Source organism: Nothobranchius furzeri, chromosome 14, assembly GCF_043380555.1.
Source record: "Nothobranchius furzeri strain GRZ-AD chromosome 14, NfurGRZ-RIMD1, whole genome shotgun sequence".
Classification (NCBI taxonomy): Eukaryota; Metazoa; Chordata; class Actinopteri; order Cyprinodontiformes; family Nothobranchiidae; genus Nothobranchius; species Nothobranchius furzeri.
In genome coordinates this window covers 48,262,012-48,275,170 of record NC_091754.1, presented here as the reverse complement: position 1 = coordinate 48,275,170, position 13,159 = coordinate 48,262,012, and the positions used below count along the sequence as shown (strand labels likewise).

At 45.9% G+C, this 13,159-nt stretch overlaps 6 non-coding genes across 6 annotated transcripts; all 6 read right to left on the bottom strand.

Annotated features, from left to right (window-relative positions):
* Positions 1-161: 161 nt before the first annotated feature.
* On the bottom strand, positions 162-234 carry trnav-aac (transfer RNA valine (anticodon AAC)). Its single transcript has one exon. It is a non-coding gene; the product is annotated as a tRNA-Val (tRNA).
* Positions 235-723: 489 nt separating this feature from the next.
* On the bottom strand, positions 724-796 carry trnav-cac (transfer RNA valine (anticodon CAC)). The gene has a single exon. It is a non-coding gene; the product is annotated as a tRNA-Val (tRNA).
* A 1,504-nt stretch (positions 797-2,300) lies between these two features.
* Positions 2,301-2,373, bottom strand: trnav-aac (transfer RNA valine (anticodon AAC)). The gene has a single exon. It is a non-coding gene; the product is annotated as a tRNA-Val (tRNA).
* A 491-nt stretch (positions 2,374-2,864) lies between these two features.
* On the bottom strand, positions 2,865-2,938 carry trnav-cac (transfer RNA valine (anticodon CAC)). The gene has a single exon. It is a non-coding gene; the product is annotated as a tRNA-Val (tRNA).
* Positions 2,939-12,422: 9,484 nt separating this feature from the next.
* On the bottom strand, positions 12,423-12,495 carry trnav-aac (transfer RNA valine (anticodon AAC)). The gene has a single exon. It is a non-coding gene; the product is annotated as a tRNA-Val (tRNA).
* A 502-nt stretch (positions 12,496-12,997) lies between these two features.
* On the bottom strand, positions 12,998-13,070 carry trnav-uac (transfer RNA valine (anticodon UAC)). Its single transcript has one exon. It is a non-coding gene; the product is annotated as a tRNA-Val (tRNA).
* Positions 13,071-13,159: the final 89 nt, after the last annotated feature.

Here is a 13,159-nt window from a genome sequence, read left to right as displayed (position 1 = left end):
AAATTCAATGTGGTCTACATCTAAAGCGAAGAACTTACGCATCACTAGCAGCGATCCTGAAAGCTGAATTATGGAATTGTCATCTCTGATTGAAAAAGTCCTACCAGTTTACTCAAATATGGAATGAAAAGTGCATGAGCAAAACTTAGCAATCTCTTTAGTGGTTCCACTGGGGATTGAACCCAGAAGCTTCTGTGTGTTAGACAGATGTGATGACCATTACACCATGGAACATTGCTTCAAAACATTTTATATAGAAGGAACAATCCAAAAAGAGAATTACGTTGAGCATAAAGAGTTGTTTTGAAGCCAGCTTAAGTCACTTTACGCTTTAGGAATGGAACCCCGGAAGAAGATTCTTGTTTTTAGTTTCCTGTCGTCAAAGCATCAATTGATCATTTAGTAAGAATTTACCAATGCAAGGAACTGGTACAATGTACATTATTTAAAATTAAGCTATTTATACATTCTTTTGCATTTATATTTATGGGGTGACAACACTGTCAAAAATCGATTCCATCCTGGAAAATGTCTTTGGTTCTTTTGTAATTCCATTAGTGACTTTCGTCCTGATGAATGAGAAGACCATTTAGGATTCTATCGAGTTCAAGAAATCCCTATGTTTGAATAATATGTCACCATCAGCTTTAACAGGAAACATTTACAGACCGCCCTTGAATATGTTCTAATAACTGAACTGTAGCCAAACAATCAAAATTACTGTGATTCCACTGGGGTTTGAACACAGGACCTTCCGCGTGTGAGGCAGACGTGATGACCACTACACTATGGAACCATCAATTTAACTTTTCCAGTATCCGGTTTGTTGCATTAAATGAAAACTGACTATGTGATATTTTTAATTAATAGTTTGACAGAAAATATTTGACATCTTTCAAAATTCAATGTGGTCTACATCTAAAGTCAAGATTTTAAGCATCACTAGCAGAGATCCTGAAAGCAGAAATATGGAATTGTCATCTCTGATTGAAAAAGTCCTACCAGTTTACTCAAATATGGAATGAAAAGGTGCATGAGCACAACCCAGCAATTTCTTTAGTGGTTCCACTTGGGACTGAACCCAGAACCTTCTGTGTGTAAGACAGATGTAAATGGCCTGTAAATGGCCTGTATTTCATATAGCGCCTTCTAGAGTCCTAGAACCCCCCAAGGCGCTTTACAACACAATCAGTCATTCACCCATTCACACACACATTCACACACTGGTGGGGATGAGCTACAATGTAGCAACAGCTGCCCTGGGGCACACTGACAGAGGCGAGGCTGCCGAGCACTGGCGCCACCAGTCCCTCCGACCACCACCAGCAGGCAACGTGGGTAAAGTGTCTTGCCCAAGGACACAACGACAGCAACAGACTGAGCGGGACTCGAACCAGCAACCTTCCGATTACGGGGCGAGCACTTAACTCCTGTGCCACCGTCGCCCAGATGTGATGACTATTACACCATGGAACCTTGCTTCAAAACTTTATATATAGAATGAACAATCCAAAAAGAGAAGTACGTTGAGCATAAAGAGTTGTTACTGAAGCCAGCTTAAGTCACTTTACGCTTTAGGAATGGAACCCCCGAAGAAGTCTCTTGTTTTTTGTTTCCTGCCCTCAAAACATCAATTGATAACTTTAGTAAGAATACACCAATGCAAGGAACTGGTACAATGTACATTATTTAAAATTAAGCTATATATACATTCTTTTGCATTTATATTTATGGGGTGACAACAATGTCAAGAATCGATTCCATCCTGGGAAATGTCTTTGGTTCTTTTGTAATTCCTTTAGTGACTTTCATCTTGATGAATGAGAAGACCATTTAGGATTCTATCGAGTTCAAGAAATCCCTATGTTTGAAGAATATGCCACCATCAGCTTTAACAGGGAACACTTACAGACTGCCCTTGAATATGTTCTAATAACTGAACTGTAGCCAAACAACCAAGATTACTGAGGTTCTACTGGGGTTTGAACCCAGAATCTTCAGCATGTGAGGCAGACGTGATGACCACTACACTATGGAACGATCAATATGTCTTTTCCAGTATCAGATTTGTTGCAATAAATGAAAAACTGACTAATATTTTTACATAATAGTTTGACAGAAAAAATTTGACATCTTTCAAAATTCAATGTGGTCTACATCTAATGCGAAGAACTTACGCATCACTAGCAGAGATCCTGAAAGCTGAATTATGGAATTGTCATCTCTGATTGAAAAAGTCCTACCAGTTTACTCAAATATGGAATGAAAAGTGCATGAGCAAAACTTAGCAATCTCTTTAGTGGTTCCACTGGGGATTGAACCCAGAACCTTCTGTGTGTTAGACAGATGTGATGACCATTACACCATGGAACCTTGCTTCAAAACATTTTATATAGAAGGAACAATCCAAAAAGAGAAGTACGTTGAGCATAAAGAGTTGTTACTGAAGCCAGCTTAAGTCACTTTACGCTTTAGGAATGGAACCCCGGAAGAAGATTCTTGTTTTTTGTTTCCTGCCGTCAAAGCATCAATTGATCATTTAGTAAGAATACACCAATGCAAGGAACTGGTACAATGTACATTATTTTAAATTAAGCTATAGATACATTCTTTTGCATTTACAATTATGGGGTGACAACACTTTCAAAAAACTATTCCTTCCTGGGAAATTTCTTTGGTTCTTTTGTAATTCCATTAGTGACTTTCGTCTTGATGAATGAGAAGACCATTTTAGGATTCTATCGAGTTCAAGAAATCCCTATGTTTGAAGAATATATCACCATCAGCTTTAACAGGAAACATTTACAGACTGCCCTTGAATATGTTCTAATAACTGAACTGTAGCCAAACAATTAAGATTACTGTGGTTCCACTGGGGGTTTGAACCCAGGACCTTCTGCGTGTGAGGCAGACGCGATAACCACTACACTATGGAACCATCAATGTGGCTTTTGCAGTTTCAGGTTTGTTGCATTAAATGAAAACTGACTATGTGATATTTTTAATTAATAGTTTGACAGAAAATATTTGACATCTTTCAAAATTCAATGTGGTTGTAAGGTTATGAAGTTCATCATTTTTAGCTCCACACAGCTGCCCCTGTGCACAGTAACACCCGTGTAGAAAAGCCAAGGTCGTTTGTTCCTCGGACTGTTTACATTCCAGGAGAAGAGCCAGAAGGAGGAGAAGAAGCTTTACTTAATCAAAGTACTTTATTTGTGATTAAAAAAATTAAGCAAAACATATGTTGATCAATAATAATCAAGTGAATGATCTGTGAAATAAATATATCATGATTTGTGTTTAATGAAAACAGGACTATTGCACAGACAGACTGATCCTCATCTCCATAGAAACGCATGACACATTGTTCCAACCAATCAGAGCTTTAGGCTCCCGCAGGAGAATCTGGCTTGTTGACTTAAAGTGTTCAATCCCGTTTACTGAAACTTAAAACAATTCAGAGATATAAAACAAGGCAACGCCATTTTAAGCTCAGTTCCATTTTGACTTCAGTTCTATTCACCGTCATCCTAAAGAAAAGCACAGCCTGGCCAGATGTGTTTTCTTCTTTAAACTAAGAACTGTGAAGTTGGAGATTTTCGTCGTTTAACAACCAGACAACATCCTTTCAAAATAAGAGCACCTGCTGACGCCGCCGATTGGTACCGGGGTCGACCCTTCAGACGGGCTTTGAAACGCTGCGACCGCTGCTCCGACAGCTCCAGCGCACATCCGAGGTCTCCAGACCTGGCATTTCCTGATCTACCTGGGAGGCCCCCCACTGGGTACGTACACGGCAAAATAGCGGCTCATGTCATCACTTTATAAGCCTCGTGATATCTAGTCATAACAAAGACTACCAGATTCAATGACGTCAGCCTAAGGAGTCTGAACCAACCACACACACACACACGCACCAACACAACATCCAAATCCATTTTCATCCATCACAGAATTAGTCCTGGTAGATTGTTTAGAATTTATAATTAAGAAATTAAAGATTCTCAAACGATCCCATCTCTCTCTCTTGTCTTGTCTCAAAGTCAATACAGAGTGTTTAATTAAACTCCCTGATGATAAAAACAGCCTATTCTTCTGATTATAAAAAGTGATCTACTTACAGTGTATTAAAATACAACTCTAGATAGTTACATCACTTCAATTCTGTTACAAGTGGCGAGCCATGCATGATATCTGCACAGTTTATTACACTTTGTGCCGATTTTGAGACATATTGTGGGATTTTTTTTTTTGTCCAGTGTGTGAGTTCAGGGAGTTCAGGGAGAGGAAAGGCGAGCGTTTCCCTCATTCAGCTTCTCAGAAAGGGGGGTGCACATTCATCACCCTCCGACAGGAGGCTCTGTTTCATCAAAACACCTTAAGTGCTGACGTGTGCTGACGGCCATTTTGAGGCCTACATTTGAGGGTAAACATTTCTCCTGTTTTAATACGTTGGAACCGTCTGTTTATTGTTTGTCGCGGTGTTTGTGATGCTGTGTGCATCCATTTGTGTAATCGGAGACAGAAGACTCCGTCGGAAATTTATTTCCGTTCAATGAGCGCCTGATCCGCGCTGTTCTTTGTCGGAATACTCGTTAGCACCTACCGTAGCTTAACTTGCTTGGTAAACGCTGTAAGTCGGGTTTTTACCGCAGAGCGGTACTGCATCCAGATTGCGTACGCTGTTTAAAGTCCGTTTTAACCACGGAGCGAGATGCCCGTTGGTTGATCAGGCACTTTTAAGACCCTGGTCGCTCCAGGGCGTTCGCTAGCATTAGCCGACGAGCTAACTAGCCACTCTCGGTGAGAAGCTCGGGAACGCGTCCCGCGAAGCTTTCAAGCCGTTCCGACGCAGCGATTCTGCGTCCTTTAATCCGCTAAACCTTTCGGTACGGTGTACTTTTAGGTAACGGTAGCGGCGGTTCTAAATAACGTTCCGGTGTTTAGAGTCGTGATTCTGCTACAGGGGGGGAGCACCGAGTGACGGACAATGCATGCGCACAACTCTGCCATCTTAGGTGGCCCAACACGTAGCTCGACCGGCCATTTTGGGCAGGTCAAGGGCAATTGGCGTTTTGGCATTACTTAACGGTTTTGGCCTGACAGAAGAACATAAAATATTAATAATAATAAAAATTAAACTACTGTTAATTCGTTAACCACTTTTACTTGTCAATACTTCTTCTATAGACATTTTAATTGAAGATGTCTGCAGCAGAAGCCAACCCTGGCTCACTAGGACGTCAGGTGATTTATGCCGTGGAACGTGTAGTGGGAGAGTCAACTTTAAGAGAACACCAGTACGAGGAAGGTCTGGGGGGGCGTTCCACTGATGACCTGCTAGAGTTACATGAGACTACCGTAGGCCGTGTTCCCACATCAGGTAAGGCTCTTGGAGCAAAGGAACGCACAACAGTCTTGGTGGATTTCTCGGTCCTGCTGTCGCATTTGTGGGAGAAGGAGGTAGGTATACGAGATACAATCCTCAACCAGCTGATGGTAGCGGAGGCTGATAAGGACATGGCGTTACGTGCCAAGACCCAGATAGCGCAGGAGCGGGACATGGTGGTAAAGGAGAACTTTGAACTACACCGGGAAGCGAATGAGCTTAGAGCCGAGGTAGCAAATCTGAAGAAAGAAATGGCGCTTATGAAAGCACGGCAGGCGGGACCGTCTGCTCTGAAAGACGAACGACCTTCGACCTCTCAGACATCACCACCACATCCGACCCATCACGTTGTAGATGCTGCTCCACCGGCAGGTGGGAGCGCATCCGATGGGGTTGGCAGAAGTCAGGGCCATCATCCGGTGCCACCTAGCCCATATGGACCCCCTCCACCCGACTTGTACCGTGGTTATCCTCAACCGGACATCTACAGGATGTCTCGGAGCGTGAAAAAGTTCAGCCCTAAGCCGGATACATCGTACCCGGTTGATGCGTACCTGAGCGACCTCCGGCACCACTTCAGGCGGTGTCCGGGAATGTCCATGGAGGACAAGATCTCTGTGATAAGACTGAGCTCCGATGGCGTGGGTTCGCTCATTGATCGCAAGCGTAACGACATTGGGGACGACTAAGAAAAGCTAGAACAGGTGGTTCGGCAAGAGTACACCTACAACACACAACGGCCTGGCTTACAGTTAGCCTTATCAGTCAAACAGGGTCGTGCTGAAGACCCGCAGGTCTATTATCAACGTTTATTCAACGCATACATTGGTACGGAATGCAAGGATGGGATGGAGGAAGATAAAGGTTTTAAGGCTTTATTCCTTGAAAATCAGCATGTCCACTACAGCTCATACATGGGTACGGTGGATTCAGACACCACGCCCATGAGAGAGCTCAGACGGATGGCGAGCTGCGCCTTCGTGCGGTTCGGTAAAACCGGGAAAGGATCAAACAATCCCATCAGTTATGGCGTTAGGAGACCGAGACGCGCTGCAACTAGAGGGTGCTGAGTATAGGGATCGCAAGCCGAAAGGGTTTAGAGCTGGACCTCGGAAAAAGGGGGGCCAGCATACTGATGACAAACAATATCGATCAGTCAACAAGCGACGGGACCCGGAGAGACCCCGGACCCCACCGCCTGCTCACGGGGGGGCCCCTAAGTCACTGCGGCCGGGACGTGTTAACCGCTGTGTTTCTTTCGAGAAAAAGGGGGGTTCTCCGAGGCCCTACAGGAAGGCGTCGCCTCACCCGGACGGGGGTCGCACGCCTCTGAGGGCGAGCTCCCCGTATGCGTCACGCGGGAGTCACAGCCCCGCCAGAGGGCGGGACCGTGAGTCTGAGGGTGCCACCGCAGAGGAGCGTCGGATGGTGAAGGAACTCCTTCGCCAGATGCGGACAGACACGACACCAAAGGAGGTCATGTGTGCGACGACAAGAAGGGTTTCGCCGCCACACTGGGAATCGGCGGCTGGGGCCAGGGCGGTGGACGTGAGGCACACCACGATGATTGATCCGCCGGCACCTGTGGCGTCGGTGACTCGTGTGGAGGTTAATACTACCAGCGCTCGTGAGGTGACACGTGGAGGCCTAGTGACCTGGCCTACCGAACGAAGACACCAGCCTATCATATCCGAATGTCGGTCTGACGACTCGGACATTGTCCTTGGCAATATCGTCAGACGGGGGCACTCAGGGAAACCTCACGTTCTAGTGACTATGGCGGGGGTGAGAGACTGTGAGGCTCTTATAGACTCTGGTTCAACTAACACGGTCATGTCCCGGTCTGCTTGGGAGCAGGTCCGCATGGCTGCGGAGTCGAGGGGTCAAGACTTGGCATTCGCACCCGGCACGGTGCCGGTTCCAACGCTCACTGGCGTCGAGATCCCCTTCAAAGGTTTGGCGCTCATCGACCTCACGGTGGGGTTCATGACCGTGCAACACCCGGTGTTGGTGGCTGATGTCGACTCGTTTCCACTCCTGCTGGGGTGTGACCTGTTAAATCGCATTGGGGCAGAATTTGACTTGAGTGATTGGACGCTCCGGACTACTTTCACCAGTCCGGTACCTTTAGAGGCCCTTGAACACCTCGGTGTGGATTCCGAGGGTGATGACGACGACGGGGTTGTCGAACCAGTCGATCGGTCAGTCGCCTGGGATGGCCATGCCGTCCGGGGTATTTGAGTGGTCACGGTGAGACCTTTCCACGCGGAGTTGGGGGACTTGTCCACCAAAAGGGGGGTTAGTGGTTGCGATGAGAAAGCACCCGTGCCAGCAAGCCCTGCGGTGGGGGATCAGCCTACCAAAGGAGGTGTTGAGGGTGGGGCTGCTGCTCGCATCAACGCCCGGAGCCTTGGAGGGGATGACCCCGACCGTGCACGACAGGTGGTGGACGTCAGTGACAGCGACGTGCGCTGGTGACCTTGTGCCCGGAGGCTGGTGTTTCGCCTACCGAAGGCGTGGGGGCCTGGGGTCCTGGACCGGCGCTGCCTGACTCGGCCATCGCCAACTACACCTGCGCGTCGACCGTTGGCCCTGCGACACCTCCACCTGCGCCGGACCCTCGCGTGACCACACGAGGCTACAACCTGAAGCACCCCTGGTTTCCATTCCCGGCTCTGGTGGGTTATGTTCTGTTGATCGTGTATTTTGGCCTGCTATCACCTGCGGTTGGTACCGATCACCGGCCTCCACTGACGCGACTGTATAGCCCTGGGCCCTCTTCGGGGATCGCACTCCGAGACCACCCAGGCCTACTGATGACTGACTATCGATTGTACTCGCAAAAGATCTTTGTACAATTCGACCCCGCTATGGCATGTACTGATAAGATGAAGACGGCCTTCGGCAACCTGTCGGAAACGGGTGAACATTGGACTCGTACGATGACACAGCATGCGATTGCCGATGTCGGTCACATCCTAAAACAAGCGCTAAAGTTCACAGTTTCTAACGGGGAACTTGCTGGAACCAGGAAAAGACCAAAGCGTTTCCTGGACGGACTTTTCTCCATCGGAAATATTATTGGCAATCTCTTAAATTTCGCGTTCTCCGCCGTCAACTCGGTTGAGATTCACACGGTTCGTCGACATGTTGATGAGCTTGGCAGGGAATATCCAAAACTGCGTAAACAGGTACTGCAGCAGCGGCGTGCCCTGATACAGCTGGGCGTGTCTGAAAAACAAACTATGGTGGTGCTGAACACTCACAGTAACATTTTGCGTAAGACAACAGCCGCCGTGAATGAGTTGCGTTCGTTTGTGGAGGTTGATTATGGTCATACACAGATGCTGACGGCTTGTTTGGCCGACTATGGTCGGGACGTGAGCGCCTCAATCGACCTTCTCCTTATGGGGAGGATCCCTCCTTACCTCGTGTCCCAAGACATGGTCCGGGCTGCGATTGCTAGGGTGACCTCTGAGGCCCCGATTACGCTACAGGTTCACCTAGGCTTCTCGTTGGGCAGTGCTATTCCCTTATCCATCATTCCAGAGGCGGGAGAGCTAGCCTTCCTCATCAACTTACCTGTGGTTTCTCCACGGAACATCTATAGGTTGAAAGATGTCATGAATGTCGGTAACTGGGTTCACAACTCTCACGTCAAGTTGCATACGCCTCCGGTCATTGCGTATCAGGACCACGCGCCCCACGTCAGGTTGGTACCGGACTTGAGCGCGTGTTCTCTCAACCGTGGTCTGCACTTTATGTGCCCAAGCACACCTTTTATACATAGGGAGGCTGTTGTCGTGTGTGGCGTTGATGAGTTGTCTGATACATCTAAATGTCCTATGACAGTGACTCCGCGTTCGCGTGTGATGAGCAGTAAAGCTGTTATCGTTGGCGACCGTTGGTTACTCAATACCCCTGCTACTGAAGCTGAAGTTTGCTTTGAGGGTTCGGTATCTACTAAGGTGGACCTACCATCTGCGACCTTGTGGGTAAAGGTTCCCCGGGGTGCTACGGTCCACGTGGGTGAGGTTTCTCTATATCACTTGGATCCTGGTGAGCATAGGTCTGAAGTGGAATCCTCCACTTTCTATGATACCATCTCTTTTGCTCTTTCTCCAGCGACGGTGGTTCGGGTGGAGTTCGAAGGTCCGACCGTGGTTCGCGTGGGTGTGGTGAACAAAGTGTTGCGTGAGCTGTCGTCGGATCCCGACCTTCGGTTTCGACCGGTGTCTTACTCCTGGTCCTCCGCTGACTCTGTGGTGATATTCATTATAGGCGTAAACATCTGCTTAATTTGGGCTATGTTCATTTTCCAAAACCGTCGGTTCTCCGCCGCATTGAAACTCATGGGAATCTCGCTGGATGATGTTAATGGACGCCTGGCTTGGTCCTTGGAACCGCGTCGCGATAGACCGCCAGCCCAGGCAGCTGCGCCGGGGACGGTGAGTTCCTCTCCTCATCCTCCTCCTTCTCCTCCGCTACCATCTGCAACGTAGAAGGTGGGGGATCCCAGTTACCAGACTCGTTGAAACCACAGATTTCTATCTCTGATTACACAAATTTGTTTGTTTGTGAGTGTACATGGTTGTCTTTCCTGTTATACGTCACGTGCAGACTTAAGGTGTGTTGAGACGGACGTGCTGTGGGTTCCTGGAGTCAGGTAAATGGCCAGGTAACAGTGAGTGGGTTAGGCCACATGGTACTGTTGTCCAAAATTTTGTTTTTTTTTTCATCTTTACTAATCACAATTCCTTAGGGGTACATTAACATGAACATGATTACTAACCACTGATTTACATTTTAGTACTGATTTACATTTCTGTTTTTTATAGTACCTTTGACCAGTTGATTTTTACAGTGAATATTATGTTTGTGATTATCAATTCTTTGATTTATCCTACGGGGCTATAACCAATTTTGCCCCTGTCCTGACAGCGTGTATTTACAGTGAGGATTCACTGATACCAGTTAGGGTTTCTTTCATTTTTCTGCTTCTCGCATCATCCCTTTTTGCATCTAACACAGACAGGGCTGCATCCATTTCTTCACTTAGTGGGTAATTACACATAAAACTAACACATAGTACAAGAGGCACTCATAGAGTTAGGTTTTTATTATTTTTTATTTCTTTGATGACATGAAATGAACTTTTGTCGTGTCTACATTGAAGTGCCTACACTGTGCTCTCTCTCCTCTGCTGAGCTTGTGAGGATCCTGCTTCCTGGGGGTGGATCCGTGACTCGTCATCTGCATCGACTACTCCTGAGGGTGCTCCGGCTCGTTGGCCTTGGACGACTGTGGTTCCGGCATGGCTGCTGGGACACCTCATTCGTTGGGATTATTGTCAACTGCTCTTCCCTTTTTGTGGATTACGATAAGTACTCTTTCAAAGTTCAATTCTTATTTGGAATATTACCCTGCCTGCGGATACAACAATCGATTTTTAATTGGAATACTACCCTGTTCGTGGATACGTACAAGATTTGCTCCTGCTTTGCTTTATTGCCCGTGAGGATATGAAGTTGCTGTTGCTTCGTTTATGGCTTCCATGGGGAATAATTAATAACCTGCTGACTTGTGTTCTTCCTGAGGAGTATGCGAGACTGTTCTCCGGCGTGGGGTTCGTACCTCACCACAGATGGCTGTTCCCTTGGGATCGCATCCGATTCTGTTGTCAAGATTCTTCATAACTTGGGTTTGTTCAACGACCAAGTGGTCTCTTGAAGGACCACATTGACCTTGAAAAGGAGGGATATGTAAGGTTATGAAGTTCATCATTTTCAGCTCCACACAGCTGTCCCTGTGCACAGTAACACCCGTGTAGAAAAGCCAAGGTCGGGTGTTCCTCAGACTGTTTACATTCCAGGAGAAGAGCCAGAAGGAGGAGAAGAAGCTTTACTTAATCAAAGTACTTTATTTGTGATTAAAAAAATTAAGCAAAACATATGTTGATCAATAATAATCAAGTGAATGTTCTGTGAAATAAATATGTCATGATTTGTGCTTAATGAAAACAGGACTATTGCACAGACAGACTGATCCTCATCTCCATAGAAACGCATGACACATTGTTCCAACCAATCAGAGCTTTCGGCTGCCGCAGGAGAATCTGACTTGTTGACTTAAAGTGTCCAATCCTGTTTACTGAAACTTAAAACAATTCAGAGATATAAAACAAGGCAACGCCATTTTAAGCTCAGTTCCATTTTGACTTCAGTTCTATTCACCGTCATCCTAAAGAAAAGCACAGCCTGGCCAGATGTGTTTTCTTCTTTAAACTAAGAACTGTGAAGTTGGAGATTTTCGTCGTTTAACAACCAGACGACATCCTTTCAAAATAAGAGCACCTGCTGACGCCGCCGATTGGTACCGGGGTCGACCCTTCAGACGGGCTTTGAAACGCTGCGACCGCAGCTCCGACAGCTCCAGCGCACATCCGAGGTCTCCAGACCTGCCATTTCCTGATCTACCTGGGAGGCCCCCCACTGGGTACGTACACGGCAAAATAGCGGCTCATGTCATCACTTTATAAGCCTCGTGATATCTAGTCATAACAAAGACTACCAGATTCAATGACGTCAGCCTAAGGAGTCTGAACCAACCACACACACACGCACCAACACAACATCCAAATCCATTTTCATCCATCACAGAGTTAGTCCTGGTAGATTGTTTAGAATTTATAATTAAGAAATTAAAGATTCTCAAACGATCCCATCTCTCTCTCTTTTCTTGTCTCAAAGTCAATACAGAGTGTTTAATTAAACTCCCTGATGGTAAAAACAGCCTATTCTTCTGATTATAAAACGTGATCTACTTACAGTGTATTAAAATACAACTCTAGATAGTTACATCACTTCAATTCCGTTACATGGTCTACATCTAAAGTGAAGAACTTACGCATCACTAGCAGAGATCCTGAAAGCTGAATTATGGAATTGTCATCTCTGATTGAAAAAGTCCTACCAGTTTACTCAAATATGGAATGAAAAAGTGCATGAGCACAACTTAGCAATCTCTTTAGTGGTTCCACTGGGGATTGAACCCAGAGCCTTCTGTGTGTTAGACAGATGTGATGACCATTACACCATGGAACCTTGCTTCAACCTTGCTTCAAAACATTTTATATAGAAGGAACAATCCAAAAAGAGAAGTACGTTGAGCATAAAGAGTTGTTACTGAAGCCAGCTTAAGTCACTTAACGCTTTAGGAATGGAACCCCAGAAGAAGTCTCTTGTTTTTTGTTCCCTGCCCTCAAAACATCAATTGATCACTTTAGTAAGAATACACCAATGCAAGGAACTGGTACAATGTACATTATTTAAAATTAAGCTATATATACCTTCTTTTGCATTTATATTTAAGGGGTGACAACACTGTCAAAAATCAATTCCATCCTGGGAAATGTCTTTGGTTCTTTTGTAATTCCATTAGTGACTTTCGTCTTGATGAATGAGAAGACCATTTAGGATTCTATCGAGTTCAAGAAATCCCTATGTTTGAAGAATATGTCACCATCAGCTTTAACAGGAAACACTTACAGACTTCCCTTGAATATGTTCTAATAACTGAACTGTAGCCAAACAATCAAAATTTCTGTGGTTCCACTGGGGTTTGAACCCAGGACCTTCCGCGTGTAAGGCAGACGTGATGACCACTACACTATGGAACCATCAATGTGGCTTTTCCAGTATCAGGTTTGTTGCAATAAATGAAAAACTGACTAATATTTTTACATAATAGTTTGACAGAAAATATTTG